Source organism: Camellia sinensis, chromosome 3, assembly GCF_055761805.1.
Source record: "Camellia sinensis isolate YWXY chromosome 3, ASM5576180v1, whole genome shotgun sequence".
Lineage (NCBI taxonomy): Eukaryota > Viridiplantae > Streptophyta > Magnoliopsida > Ericales > Theaceae > Camellia > Camellia sinensis.
Window position 1 is genome coordinate 131202719 of NC_138963.1, and position 13708 is coordinate 131216426.

General features: G+C 37.2%; 1 protein-coding gene across 10 annotated transcripts in view; it reads left to right on the forward strand.

The window, feature by feature from the left end:
• Positions 1 to 9872: 9872 nt before the first annotated feature.
• LOC114260648 (tripeptidyl-peptidase 2-like) overlaps positions 9873 to 13708 on the forward strand; it is a 71589-nt gene continuing 67753 nt past the window's right edge. For 9 of the 10 annotated variants that reach the window (XR_014364478.1, XR_014364475.1, XR_014364476.1 and 6 more), the window contains exons 1-2: positions 9873 to 10384; positions 12210 to 12389. The gene's annotated coding sequence lies outside the window, so the exon portion shown is untranslated. The remainder of the gene's footprint in view (positions 10385 to 12209; positions 12390 to 13708) is intronic. The other variant, XM_082920777.1, reaches the window with a different exon arrangement.

Consider the following 13708-nt stretch of genomic DNA (forward strand, 5'->3'; position numbering starts at 1 on the left):
CGCAGCCCATATGGAGATTATGATGCAGGAGGAGGAGGAGAGGCAGAGAGGCTCCAAGAGGAGTCAGGATGGTCAGGGGGATGGTAGGAGGCAGACGGGTGCTAACCCTCAACAGTCCCAAGGTGCTTTTGTGAGGTCGACCTTTCCAGTGCCGAGTGCAGGCTCTGGGAGAGGCAGTCAGGGAGACGTCACCTGTTACAAGTGTGGTCAGTTGGGCCACAAGTCTCCAGCTTGCCCACAGAGGGGAGGAGGTTAGAGATCAGCTTCATCTTCGGCTCGACCTTAGAGCCAGAGTCAGGGCAGAGGTTAGCCACTGTCTTGTTATCAGTGTGGTCAGGCGGGGCACCTGAAGAGGTTTTGCCCGCAGTTGAGTGGCATATCTGGTACATTTGGGCAGAGGCAGAGTTTTCAGCCAGCTCAGTCAGTTCAGGCCTCGAGGGCCAATCAGGGGGCTTTATCATCCCAGTCTGTGCAGCAGTTTTTTGCTCCGAGAGGTGAGCAGGTAGATCAGAGGCCTACAGGGCGTGTGTATGCTGTTACTGCGCAGGACCTAGTACCGGCTCTATCTATTGTGAGAGGTACCTTTTTGTTTTGCAACTCGGTTGCCAATGTGTTGATTGATACGGGTGCATCTCATTCTTTTATATCTGCTACATTTGCATCTGTTTTGGGTTTGGAGTTGGCACAGTTAGCATCTCCTATTTGTGTAGTATCACCTGTTGGGGATGAATTAATTTTGAAACAAGGGTGTTGGGGCTGTGATATAGAGGTCGCCGACCGCCGGCTTCTATTTCCTTTTGTAGTTATGGCTATGTCGGGTTTTGATATTATTTTGGGTATGGACTGGCTATCGTCATACCGGGCTGTTATCGATTGTTACCGCCTGAGGGTCACAGTATGTACCCCGAGCGGGGATTATTTCCATTTCTTGGGGAATCGGGTTGGTAGTATGTTGCCACCGGTGTATGATCCGCAAGGGCGGAGTGAGCTTAGTGTTCTTCTCGCTAGCCTTATGAGTAGTGAGTGTGATGAGACGGGGGTTGAGTTGCCGAGAGTGGTTTGTGAGTACTCGGACGTTTTTTCCCGAAGATCTTGTTAGTTTGCCACCTCATCGAGAGATCGAGTTCTCTATTGATTTAGTACCCGGCACGACGCCGATTTCTATGGCACCTTATCGTTTTGCCCCAGCCGAGTTCAGTGAGTTGAAGATTCAACTCCAGGAGTTGCTAGATAAGGGGTTTATTCGCCCTAGTGTTTCGCCGTGGAGAGTACCGGCCCTCTTTGCTAAAAAGAAAGATGGTGCCTTGAGACTTTGTATTGACTACCGGAAGTTAAATCGGGCTACGGTTAAGAATAAGTACCCTATGCCCCGTATAAATGATTTGTTTGACCAGTTGAAGGGTTCCCGTTGTTTCTCTAAGATAGATTTGAGATCGGGTTACCACCAGTTAAGGGTCAGAGAGGAAGATATTCCTAAGACGGCACTTCATACGCGGTATGGCCATTATGAGTTTCTGGTAATGCCATTTGGGCTCACTAATGCACCGGCAGTGTTTATGGACTTGATGAATCGGATATTCCGAGAATTCTTAGATCGTTTTGTGGTCGTTTTCGTGGACGACATTCTGATTCTTCGCCTTCGGAGGAGGAGCACAAGGAACACTTGAGAGTGGTGCTTGAGTTTCTCAGAGCCCATAGGCTGTATGCCAAGTTTGGGAAGTGTGAGTTTTGGCTAAGAGAGGTTAAGTTCTTAGGCCACGTGGTTTCCGGGGGGGGGTGTCTATTGATACATCTAAGATAGAAGCAGTGCAGGATTGGGCACATCCTAAGAGTGTTTTTGAAATCCGCAGTTTTCTGGGATTAACTGAGTATTACCGTTGGTTTGTGAAAGATTTCTCTAGGCTAGCTTCGCCGTTGACTAGATTAACGCGGAAAGGGGTCAAATTTGTATGGAGTGAGACTTGTGAAAAGTCATTCCAAGAGTTGAAGATTAGATTGACCACCGCTCTGATTTTGATTATTCCGGAAAGAGGTTTGGGTTATGCGGTCTATTGTGATGCCTCACGAGAGGGTTTGCGTTGTGTGTTGATGCAAAGAGGGAAAGTGGTAGCCTATGGCTCACGTCAGTTGAAAATAGACGAGAGGAATTACCCTACACATGACCTAGAGTTAGCAGCAGTGATATTTGCCTTAAAGATTTGGAGGCACTACCTTTATGGTGAGAGATTCGAGGTATTCTCAGATCATAAGAGTCTGAAGTATCTGTTTACATAGAAGGACTTGAATTTGAGGCAAATGAGGTGGGTGGAGTTTATTGAGGATTATGACTTTGAGTTGCACTATCATCCGGGAAAGCCCAATGTTGTGGCCGATGCGCTTAGTAGGAAATCCATTAGTGATGTAGCTTGTATAGCCATCCGGGAGTGGGAGATGTTGGGTGCACTTGGCGAGTTTGATTTGCTTCTAGACGAATCCGCCGAGGCTGCGGTCTTGTTTTCCGTTGTTGCGCAGCCTACACTTGTGAGTCAAGTGTTAGAGGCACAGAGAGGTGACCTTGAGGTAGAATCCCTCTGAGAGAAGATCTCTAGTGGAAAGGCTGAGAAGGGTTTGTCTGTGTATCCCGACCAGGGTGTGAGATACCGAGACCGTTTGTTTGTGCTGGAGTCTTGCCGAGAGGAGGTACTCCGAGAGTTTCACCATTCACGCCTTGCGGTGCATTCGGGAGGCACCAACATGTATCGTGATTTGGGTCACCAGTTTTGGTGGCGGGGTATGAAGAGAGATGTGGCAGTTTTCATATCAAAGTGCTTTACTTGTCAGCAAGTGAAGGCCGAGCATCAGAGGCCAGCGGGTTTGTTACAACCCTTGCTATTGCCGAGTGGAAGTGGGAGTATGTCACTATGGACTTTGTTGTGAGTCTTCTGAGGACTCAGCAGGGTAGTGATGCTATTTGGGTGGTTGTAGACCGGTTGACTAAGTCGGCGCACTTCATTCCTATGCGCGTGAGAGATTTGGCAGATCATCTTGCCGACTTGTATATTCGGGACATAGTGAGGTTGCATGGGGTCCCAATGTCGATCGTCTCAGATAGAGACCCTCGTTTTACTGCTAGGTTGTGGCAGAGCTTGTAAAGTGCTTTGGGCACTAGATTGACCTTTAGCACAGCTTATCATCCTCAGACTGACGGGCAGTCCAAGCGTACTATTCAGATCCTTGAGGATATGCTTCGAGGTTGTGTTCTTGACTTTAGTGGGTCATGGGAGAGGCACTTGCCCTTGGTGAAGTTTGCCTACAATAGCAGTTTTCAATCGAGTATCGGTATGGCAACGTTTGAGGCCTTGTATGGCCGACCGTGTAGGTCTCCAATTTGTTGGGCCGAGGTGGTTGATGCACCTTTGTTGGGTCCGGAGTTGGTGAGGGAAACGACGGAGAAAGTTGAGCTTATCCGTGGGAGGCTTGTTATAGCCTAGAGTCGCCAAAAGAGTTATACTGACCGTAGGATGAGGCCTTTAGCATTTGAGACAGGTGATCATGTTTTTCTGAAAATATCACCTAGGCGAGGTTTGATGAGGTTTGGAAAGAGTGAGAAGTTGTCCCCTCGGTTTATTGGTCCTTTTGAGATCCTTGAGAGGATTGGCGAGGTTGCCTACCGTTTAGCTTTGTCGCCGCAGTTGTCCAGAGTGCATGACGTGTTTCATGTTAGTATGCTTCGGAAGTATGAGCCAGATCCGTCCCATATGCTGGATTGGACCGATTTGGAGGTTGACGAGGATACCTCGTATGAAGAGAGACCGGTTCGGGTCTTGGATAGGCGGGATCAAGTCTTGCGAGGCAAGACCATTCCCCTGGTAAAAGTTTTGTGGAAACATCACGGAGTGGAGGAAGCCACTTGGGAACGTGAGGTGGATGTCCGTGAGAAATATCCGGACTTATTTGTAAATGTTTAACCATATATTGGGATTTTGTAATACTGATGAACTTTAAGAGCATTAAATATGTCTTAAGTTGTAAAACATTGTATATGTTTTGATTTATGGAAGTATTTGGAAACTTGCCTTAAAATGGAAGTTTAATGTAACATTGCATATGTTGAATGTATGGTAGAAATGGAAATATATCATGAACTTTGAATATGATATAGAATTGTGGAATATGTGTTGAGATTGGTAAATTTCAAGGGAAAGCATGCTAATGATGCATATTGAGTATATATTGTGAAATGCCTCTTGAATAGAGATGGAATGATCGGTAATGGGTCAGGTTGTTGTATATTAAGTTGTAATGTTGTGGAGAATTGAGAAAATCTTGTTTTTGAAAAACTTGTAGTTAATTTCGGGGACGAAATTCCTTAAGGGGGGAGGTTATAGCGATCCTGGTTGTTCCTCCATTGATTGTTGTATCCGGACTTAGGTTCCATGGAGTTAATTGTTGTATATGTCTTGTTGTCATCCTTCAATTCCATATATTTGAGTTTTAGGATGTATTGGGCGTGTTTTGAACAGGTTGGTTGAGCTTTAGTCCCATTCCTTGTTGCCCAGATTTTTGGTGGTCCGATCGAGCGAGTCCCTTTGCGCTCGAGCGGAGTTTACACACTTTCAGCATTTTGTGCCTCTGCAAAACTTCTGCAGGTGCGTTTTTTACGCTTGAGCGGATTTTCTTACGCTCAAGCTTCTGCTCAAGCGGGTCGCGCTTGAGTGGACCTATTGGCGCTCGAGCTGGTGTTCAAGGTCTGTAAAAATACTAGAAGGGGTTAATCTACGCTCGAGCGGTTTTCCTTTCGCGCTCGAGCGGGTGTGTTTTGCAGTTGTGTCTTAGCGCTCGAGCAAGCATTTTTGCGCTCGAGCGGGTTCAGTTTTTTGTGCTTGACGCCCGAGCGTCCTATTCTTCGCTCGAGCGGACTAGTCGTATATCAGTTGGCAGCTGGGTGATCTTAGATCACTTTTACACTTTCCTTCTCTCTCTTACTTTTTCAAAAAGCCATTTTTGAGAGCTCCTCTCTCTAGAATCTATCTTCTCTCTAGGGTTTGATCTAGTTAGAGTGATCTCCTACCCTTAAGCCTTTACAAAAAGTGTAAAGCTTGGTGTGGGCTTCCTATCAATCCGAGAATTTGTGGATTTGGAGCATTTCGGGATTTCTTCATCTTCTCCTTTGGGTTTCATCTCTTGAGGTAGGGACTCCTACTCATCTTTATGAGCTTTAACCTAAATGTTGAGTTTTTGTATAAATGGTTTGATTTGGGAAGTTAGGGTTTGTAATGTGTTATATTGGAAAAAGGGGTTTTTGCTCTTTTGATTCAAACAAATGGGTTTTGGGTCTAAAAAGGAGGTTATTGATGTTGTTGATAATACTTGGACCTTTGGGTCACTATTGAGAAAAAAGGGGAAAATGTCATGTTTGGGTATATTTGGGTCATTAGTATAATTAATGACAATTGTTATGGAATCATGAAATTGAGTTCGAAATAATGAAATTGGTTCATTATGTAATGAAATTCGCTCACCTTCGAAAATTGTTGATACTTGTCTGTTGAATGCGTTTATTATCTGTTTAGAAATAATTGTTTTGGGCTATCGGTGGAGGATAGTCTTGATTGTTGTAGACAATGCATGATGATTAGGCAAATTGAAACTAATCAATTGAGTATGTCATCGGATATGACAGTTGGAATAATACATCAAACTTAAGTATTGATTGATTATGTATATGATATATGTTTATATACATTGTATTGTGTAGGATGAGATAGGGGATGTACTCCATGGTTTAGGGGAAAATAGGAGATGGACTCCTAAACCGGATATTATTTGGGAGGAGATAGGGGATGGACTCCATTGATATAGCAAATATGTGTATCTATTGAAGTATTGATACAGCAAATCTGTGTATCATTTGTGAAGTATGGAAGTGTTTTTATGTATTTTGATACAACAATTATGTGTATCTATTGAGGCTTATGGAAGTGTTTTGATATGAGTTTTTTTTTGGGTAAGTAATTTTGATATGAGTTGTTATCTCATTGTATTGTTGAAATGGATGAATTATTGATATGAGATGTATTCTCATTTAAAGTATATGGCCAGGTTCTGAGCCAGGATTATGAATTGAGAAATTGGATAAGAAATGGGAAATGGAATGAAACATGGACGCTTTTGTCATGTAATTGAAATGGTTTATGAATTGATTTATATGAGTTAAACATTTATCAAATGCTAATGTTTTAGTTATTGCTCATATTATGTTTAGCATATCTCTACTGGACGTTGACTCACCCTATATGGGACATCATTTTCGGGTCCAGGTATTGTGCCGCCTACGAGATCTTAGCTTGGATGGCTGTGGGAGTTGAAGACTCTTTGTTTATTTTTGTTGTATTACATGTATATCAAGCCACGGGCTTATTTTGTGTAGAGTTAGTACTCTCTCTTTGTATCCAAGTGTTGACTTGGAAAGTTGTAAGCGTATAGGGCATTTACTTTTGTTGTCAACATGTAATATATTTTGTAATAAATACTCTGATGAAATGTAATTATGCTTTATTCTCTTATGTCTAAGCATGTCATGAATGTAGGATTTATGGATTTATTTTGAGGGCATTACACATATCTCTCCAATTTTTTAATTTTAAAATATAGTGTTGTCTCTTTAATTAAAATAAATGTCTCTTAATTTTGTATTGAATCTTGTTTCGTAATAATTATTTTTTAGTCAATAATGAATATTTATAATATATAAAATAAATTGATCATTCTATTTTATTTCATTCCAACAATATTAGTTAGGAGAAATTATCCAAAAGAAAAAAAAAATGATCCTTATAACAAAATGAATCTTGAATTTTTAATTTGATCAATTTAAACCTTAATATTTTGATTAGTTTTCAATCTAAATCATTTATCTATTTTTCCTAAGTAAAATTAACAACAAAAAAAAAAAAGCATTTTAATTACAAAACTTAATGAAAAATGACATTAAATTTAGCAGAATTGGGTAGTTGGGATCAGTGGTTGTGGGGGGACAATACAAAGGCAAATTATTGGGTTGGAACAGTTTGAAATACAAGGCTTAGTCTAGTTTGATAAAATAAAAAAAAAATTTAAACTATTATAATATCATATGTATGCATTGCAATGTTTGGACGGGAGAACTCTCAAACAATAAAAGTATGTAAATAAAAATAAAAAATGTCAATAAAAAACACATAATAAGAAGAACATATAACAAAAATCGATGTGGTTGGGATCAGTGGTTGTAGGGGACAATACACAGACAAATTATTGGGTTGGATCGGTTTGAAATATAAGGCTTAGTTTAGTTTGATAAAAATAAAATAAAATAAATAATAATAATTAACTATCCTAATATCATATGTATGCATTGTAATGTTTGGACCACAGAACTCTTAAGCAATAAAAGTATGTAAATAAATGAAAAATGTCAATAAAAAACACATAATAAGAATAAAATATAAAAATCGATAATTATTAAAAGATAGAATGAACCGTATGCATTGTAAAGTTTTTGGCAATGGTAAAGTTTATTCGATCGAAACCGGATACCGGTCGATAAGAACTTTTAGAAAGTTGTTGCAGAGACCTAGGTGCTATGAAGTATCGACACTTCAAAATAAGTGTTGTAGTCATGTCGGATAAGAACGCAATTGTCGTCAATTTTGTTGGTGAAAAGGCAAAAATTAAATAAGTTATAGTTATCAAATGGACTTAATTTTTTGTGTAGATGAAATACACAAAGTGCTTAATAAAATGAACGATTCAGATTATCGAAACGGGGCATGTGGTAGGCCTCATGGGCCAAAACAATGCTCGCTAATCCAAATTTTAAATTGGAACAGATCTTCCTCTTAATTCGATTCCCTATGCCCTATGAAACCTCTGAAATTAGAGAGAGAGAGAGAAAAAAAAAAACACAATTACTAATGTAGTTATTTTATATGAAGGAATTCTCTCCGGGCCACTCTTAAATTAGAGAGAGAAACAAAAAACCCGATCACTAACGTAGTTATTTTATATGAGGAAATTCTTTTCAGTCCATAATTTGAATTGAAGAGCGCTGTTTAGTCTTGTGATATCTATCATAGATATCGTTTTGATAATTCGAACTATTAAGTATGTTGGACATTTCATTTTTTTCTTTCGTGAACATAGAAAAATTATATCGATTCAATAATCATAACCTATTTAATTTGCATTTGTCACAAAAAAAAAGGGACAATTGAAATCTATTCAATTTAAATTAATTTTACAAACCTGTATCTCAACTCTCCGAAAGTGAGCTATGCACCATCCTCATGCTTCAATGCATAATATTATAGTACATAATATTTTAATTATTAAAGTATTTATAATAAGTGAAATATTATTATATATTTTTATGTATGTTGGAACGTTAGATTGGATGACTTTTTAATACAATTTTTATTTCAGAAAAATTAGTTCGCTCACATTTAAAAAAAATATATATAATAATAATAATTGGAATTCAAAATTATATTATACTATTAATTTTAGATTTGACTTAAATTGATTACATCAGCTCAACACAAATTGCTTATAAAGTGATAAAATTTTGGTTCGGTCCGACCTGGCCAATGCCTAACTCCTACCCCGACCAGTTGGAGAAGTTATAAATAGGAATGGAGACAAGAAGGGTGAGTTTTACACTCTCTGTTCCCAATCTCTAATTATTATTATTTTTTTCCATTTCCATTCCTCATCCCTAATGAAGACCATTTTTATTCCACCGTCTCGCCTCTAATGGGGTTCGGTTTTTCCCGCCCCACAAATCCCTGACCCATTTTCGTGACCAGGAATGTTACATTCATCTAATTTGGTGCCGTCTGAATTGCATGAATTTGTTCACACTAGTCATCTAGATGACAGGATGACAACTGCGGTAGACGAAGGTGAAACCAATCGCCCAGCTGGCACAAATTCAAACGATTCGAGTGACAACAAATTCGATAAATAAATCATTTCACTTTTGTGATTTATTCAAAGTTACGTTGCTTCAGTTTATATCCCAATAACGAACAAAAAGATAAAAAGAAAAAAAAAATTAATAAGAGCAGAAAGTGAATGAAAGGGACTTCATCAAAGATTAAAAATATACAGTTTTTATTATTTATTTATTTTTTATCTTACTTATTTATTTTTGCTTTCAATATTTTCAACTTTCTTTTATTTTTAAATTATTTTAACTGAAAAAGTAATTTTTTTATATATAAATTTAAAAAAATGTTAAAGAGAAAAAAAGTGTAAGGCCTTAATTATAAATTAGATTACGCAAACTTGATTATGAAGTTGAAAGGCTTAAATAAAATAATTTTAAATTTACATTAAAAATTTTGAACATCGCATTGAAATAGAATGAGAGGGTTTAAATAAAAAAATTAATAGTGCGATGATTAGTTGTCAAATTTAATGGACAGAAATGAAGGGCGAACAGATTTGGTGCCTGTTAGCAATGGGTAGTCAAACTTATTTGTCGAATTTAGTAGTTGGACGATGTCGAAGAATATGAGATGACCTGAAGAATACCAATTGATAATTGAAAATCACAACGACAATCACCCATTTGCTAGAGAGTTGTCGGAGTTTGGTCGAAACTCGCCATTCATTGATAGTTGTGGTGAGTGGTGGTTAAAAGTGATGAGTGAGATGAGAAAATAAAAAATTATTTAAAAAAAAATTGAAAACAACTTATATATATACAAAAATATAAAGATAAAACTAATACCTATATTATAAGACATAACATCTTTTGAAAATATGTTAAAATGTATTTATTTAAACAATTTTATTTGAATGACTGAAATAATTTTTAATCAATATCTACGGTTTGACATTAATTTTTTTCCTCCCCCCAAACACTCTCTACTCTTTCTCCCACGTCTGCTCTCTCTCCCACGTCTGCCAAACGTCTCTTAACGTCTCTTAACTCTCTCTCCACGTATTCTCTCAATGTGTTCTAGTTGAGAGAGAGATGAGATGGGTGTGTTCAGACTCTCTCTCTCTGAAAATCATCCTTATGCCTACATTCATAAGTCCTTCACCGTTTTCTCTCTCTAATCTCTCTCTCATGGCGTCGACTCTCCGCCAGCATTCCCTTCTCCATCCCCTCGCTCCGATCCAAACCCCCACAAATTCGCCTTCCAAAACCCTAAAATCTCCTCCCGATTGAGACGATCAAACTCCTACTCTCTCTCATCAAGCCCTCACTCTCTCTCTAGGGTTTCCGATTCTGCACTCTGTCCGTGTTCACCGCTCGATGGTCCCGTTGTTTCGGTGCCGAACAGACAATCTTCTGCAGGCTCTTCGCTACGCTGCTCAATTCGGCTCCCTTCGCTACCGACGGTGCTCTCGCAAGGTAAGATCGATTGAGTCTTTTCACCCCTTCTCTCTCTGTTTTTGTTTTTGACTGATTTGGCTAAACCCCACTGTCGTCTTCAAGAAGAGAGATATTTTACCCCAATTTCGGGCTTCCTGCAGTTCTTTATTGTACATTCGCTTCAAGGTTATGTACATTTTGTTGATTGGTGTGATGTGGGTTTGATATTTTTTCCCTTCTCTCCCTGTTCTTCTCCTTTATTTCATGAATACATACATTTTTATAGAGTTGTTTATTTGTTATTTTTCCCCCCTTCTCTCTCTGTTCTTCTTCTTCATTTCATTAATACATATGTAATTTGGGGTTTGATTTCCTGTTTTTATTAGAATTCCGTGGCCAATACAGACTTACAGGTTAAATGGAGGATTTTCTTATAATTGTTGCCAGGGACATAGAAGCTTGTTCATTTTTATTGTCATCATGATCATCATCATTTTATTTAATATTTTTTTGGTACCACTAAGAACATCCTTAAATTTATATTTCTTTAACAAAAATCTTGTAAACAAAAAATATTGATGAGTTAGCAACCTACACATTTAATTAAGTTAGCAGTTTGTAAAAGTTTCATTATATCAATTAATTATTATTAGTATAGGTTGTATTTATTTAAAGTTTAATATTATGATTATAATTTATTGAATTTTTTTAATTAAAAAAAATGTTGGGTTGGGTTGGGTTGGGTTAGGTTAGGTTTGGTCAATTTGAATTTGGATTAGAACAGACGTAAGTCTCCTCACGTCCACAGACGTAACTAGTAGTCTTCTTCTTCAGCTCCAATCCAAGTCGTTGTTAGTTCAGTTGGTGATAATCTGTGTCTGTCTGTAAATTTCAATGGCGGACTGGGGGCCTGTGCTAGTAGCAGTGGTGTTGTTCGTGGTGTTTACACCGGGGTTGCTGTTCCAGATACCTGGTAAGAACCACCTTGTCGAATTTGGGAGCCTCAACACCAACGGCAAGTCCATCGCTATTCACACTCTTCTCTTCTTCGTCCTCTACTCCATCCTCATCGTCCTCCTCCATCTCCACATCTACACTGCCACCTGATTCTTCTCTCCAATCCATTTCAACAAAACAAAACAGATCTTAGATGTTACTCAACAAGATCTCTATGTCATCTTTGTGTATTTTGTATCTTTTCTTCTTCTTCAATATTTCTGTTTTTATTTTTATTTTTTAAGTATGTGAAATCAAAGCATAAAAACAGAATTTTCTTACATAAGCAGATGTGTGTATTAATTAATCTGTTTGTAATTAAATGTATCTGCTGCTTGTAAATGTTAATGTCATGTATTGGTTTTTTCTCTCTGAATCAATTAATTTGATTACTATCATATACATACATAGGGATTCATGTTACTGTTTTCTATACATGAATTCAGAGCCTGATCATTTGAATGGACAAAGAGTAAAAATCGCTTCTTTTTTTTTTTTTTTTTCTTTTTCTTTTTTATAAATAAAAATTCTTTCCTTGACAAAAAAAAAAAAAATTACCCAAGAGCTGACTTTCCCAGTCATTTGCACCCTAAAAGTTATTCATCTCAGTGGACCATACGTGAAACTTTAAATACAACCTCTTCCCAGTCATTTGCACCCTAAAAATTTATGCAAAATGATGTGTCGCATTTATATCCCTGCATTGATAGTCAAATGCCCATCACTATGGTTCATAATTGCAAGAGTGTCATTGTCACATTATTTTTGTCTTAAATTCTGTACGAAAATTGTGTGAGAATATCATTTTCCTATTAATACAACCTTTTCCGAGTTACTGTCTAATTTGAACTACTCTCTAAAATGGCAGGGAGTGGGTGGAATTATTGAATTGGCCCCAGGTTACTTCCCTGCCGTATACAGCAGCATTAAGAAAGCAGGAGGGCTTTGTATTGCTGATAAGGTTCAATCTAGGTTTGCTCACACTGGGAGCCATTTTTGGGGATTTGAGACCCAAGGCATTGTGCCTGACATAGTGACAATGGCAAAGGTAAATCTATATAATATGGCAGGATGATTTTAAAAAATGTCCAAAATGATTTTTAATGGTCTAAATTAATTCTAAGTGTATATCAATGGTTAAGATCAATCCTTTCAAATGTACCAAACACTTGATTCCCGCCCAAATACTCTTCGCTCTCTCTCTTTCTCTCACGTCTCAAACACTTAATATGGCAGGATTATTTTTTTGGCCTTTATAGATTTGGCCTCTTCTTCTTGGGGTAGCAAAGTGTATTTTGAGGGGAGAGAGAGAGAGTGAATGTGTGTTTTAAAATTTGAAATTTGAAAAAGTGAGATGAGCGAGAAAGGATGGATGGGTGGGTGGGGGTGAAGAGTTTTTTTTGTTTTTTGTTTTTTTGGGCTGTTGTGGCTCTTGGACACAAAGTGTGTTTTGTTGTCCGTTGCGGCCACCGCCACCGTTGCCTCACTCTCTTGGGAACAAATTATGTTTTTGTTTTTGTTAGTATTTATTTTATACAAAATATAAAAAAATAATTGAAATGAATTATTTACTATAATTTGAGTTCAAATACTTAAAATACATAAATCATGCAAAATTATAAAATTTTATTTTAAATTTGTAAAAATTATTTTAAAAATTTTTTAGTGTAAATTTTATAACATTAATTTTATAATTTTTAAGTGTATTCAGATTGAATGGATCTGAAAAAGTAAAAAATGTTGATAAAAATATTTAAAAAGTTTACTAAAAGTAATAAAATACATATTGAAAATTTTAAAAATTATTTTTGAAAGCTGTAAACCAAATAAGTTTTGAATTTCAAATTTGTAAAAATTATTTTCAAAATATACAATCAAACTCTAATTATAAAATTATTTGAAAATCTAAACCAAACGGACCATCTATTTATATTTTGACCTCAAAATTTTTTTTTTGCACAACAAATTAGATAAATTATATTTTAATCCATAAGATGAATATTTCTTTATATTTTTTTAGTATTTTTATCAAAAAAAGTTACAAATTTTACAAATTTTAGCATGATACATATAAATTATATCTGTATTTTGATCTCAACAATATTTATACCGTGCCTTTAGGTACGGGCATACACTAGTATATATATATATATATATATATTATTAATTTCAGCTCCATATCAACATTTTAAGGTAGCTTGGTTGGTTGAAGCTTGCTTTCACTTACCCCCAAGGTAACGTGTTAAAAATTAGGGTTTCACAACTTTCACTCTCTTTTCCCTCCTTTGTTTCTAGACCCCTCTCTCTCGCTAATCTTCCATTGCTTCAAAATTAGGGTTTTATAACGGTCTCTCTTTTCACTCCTTT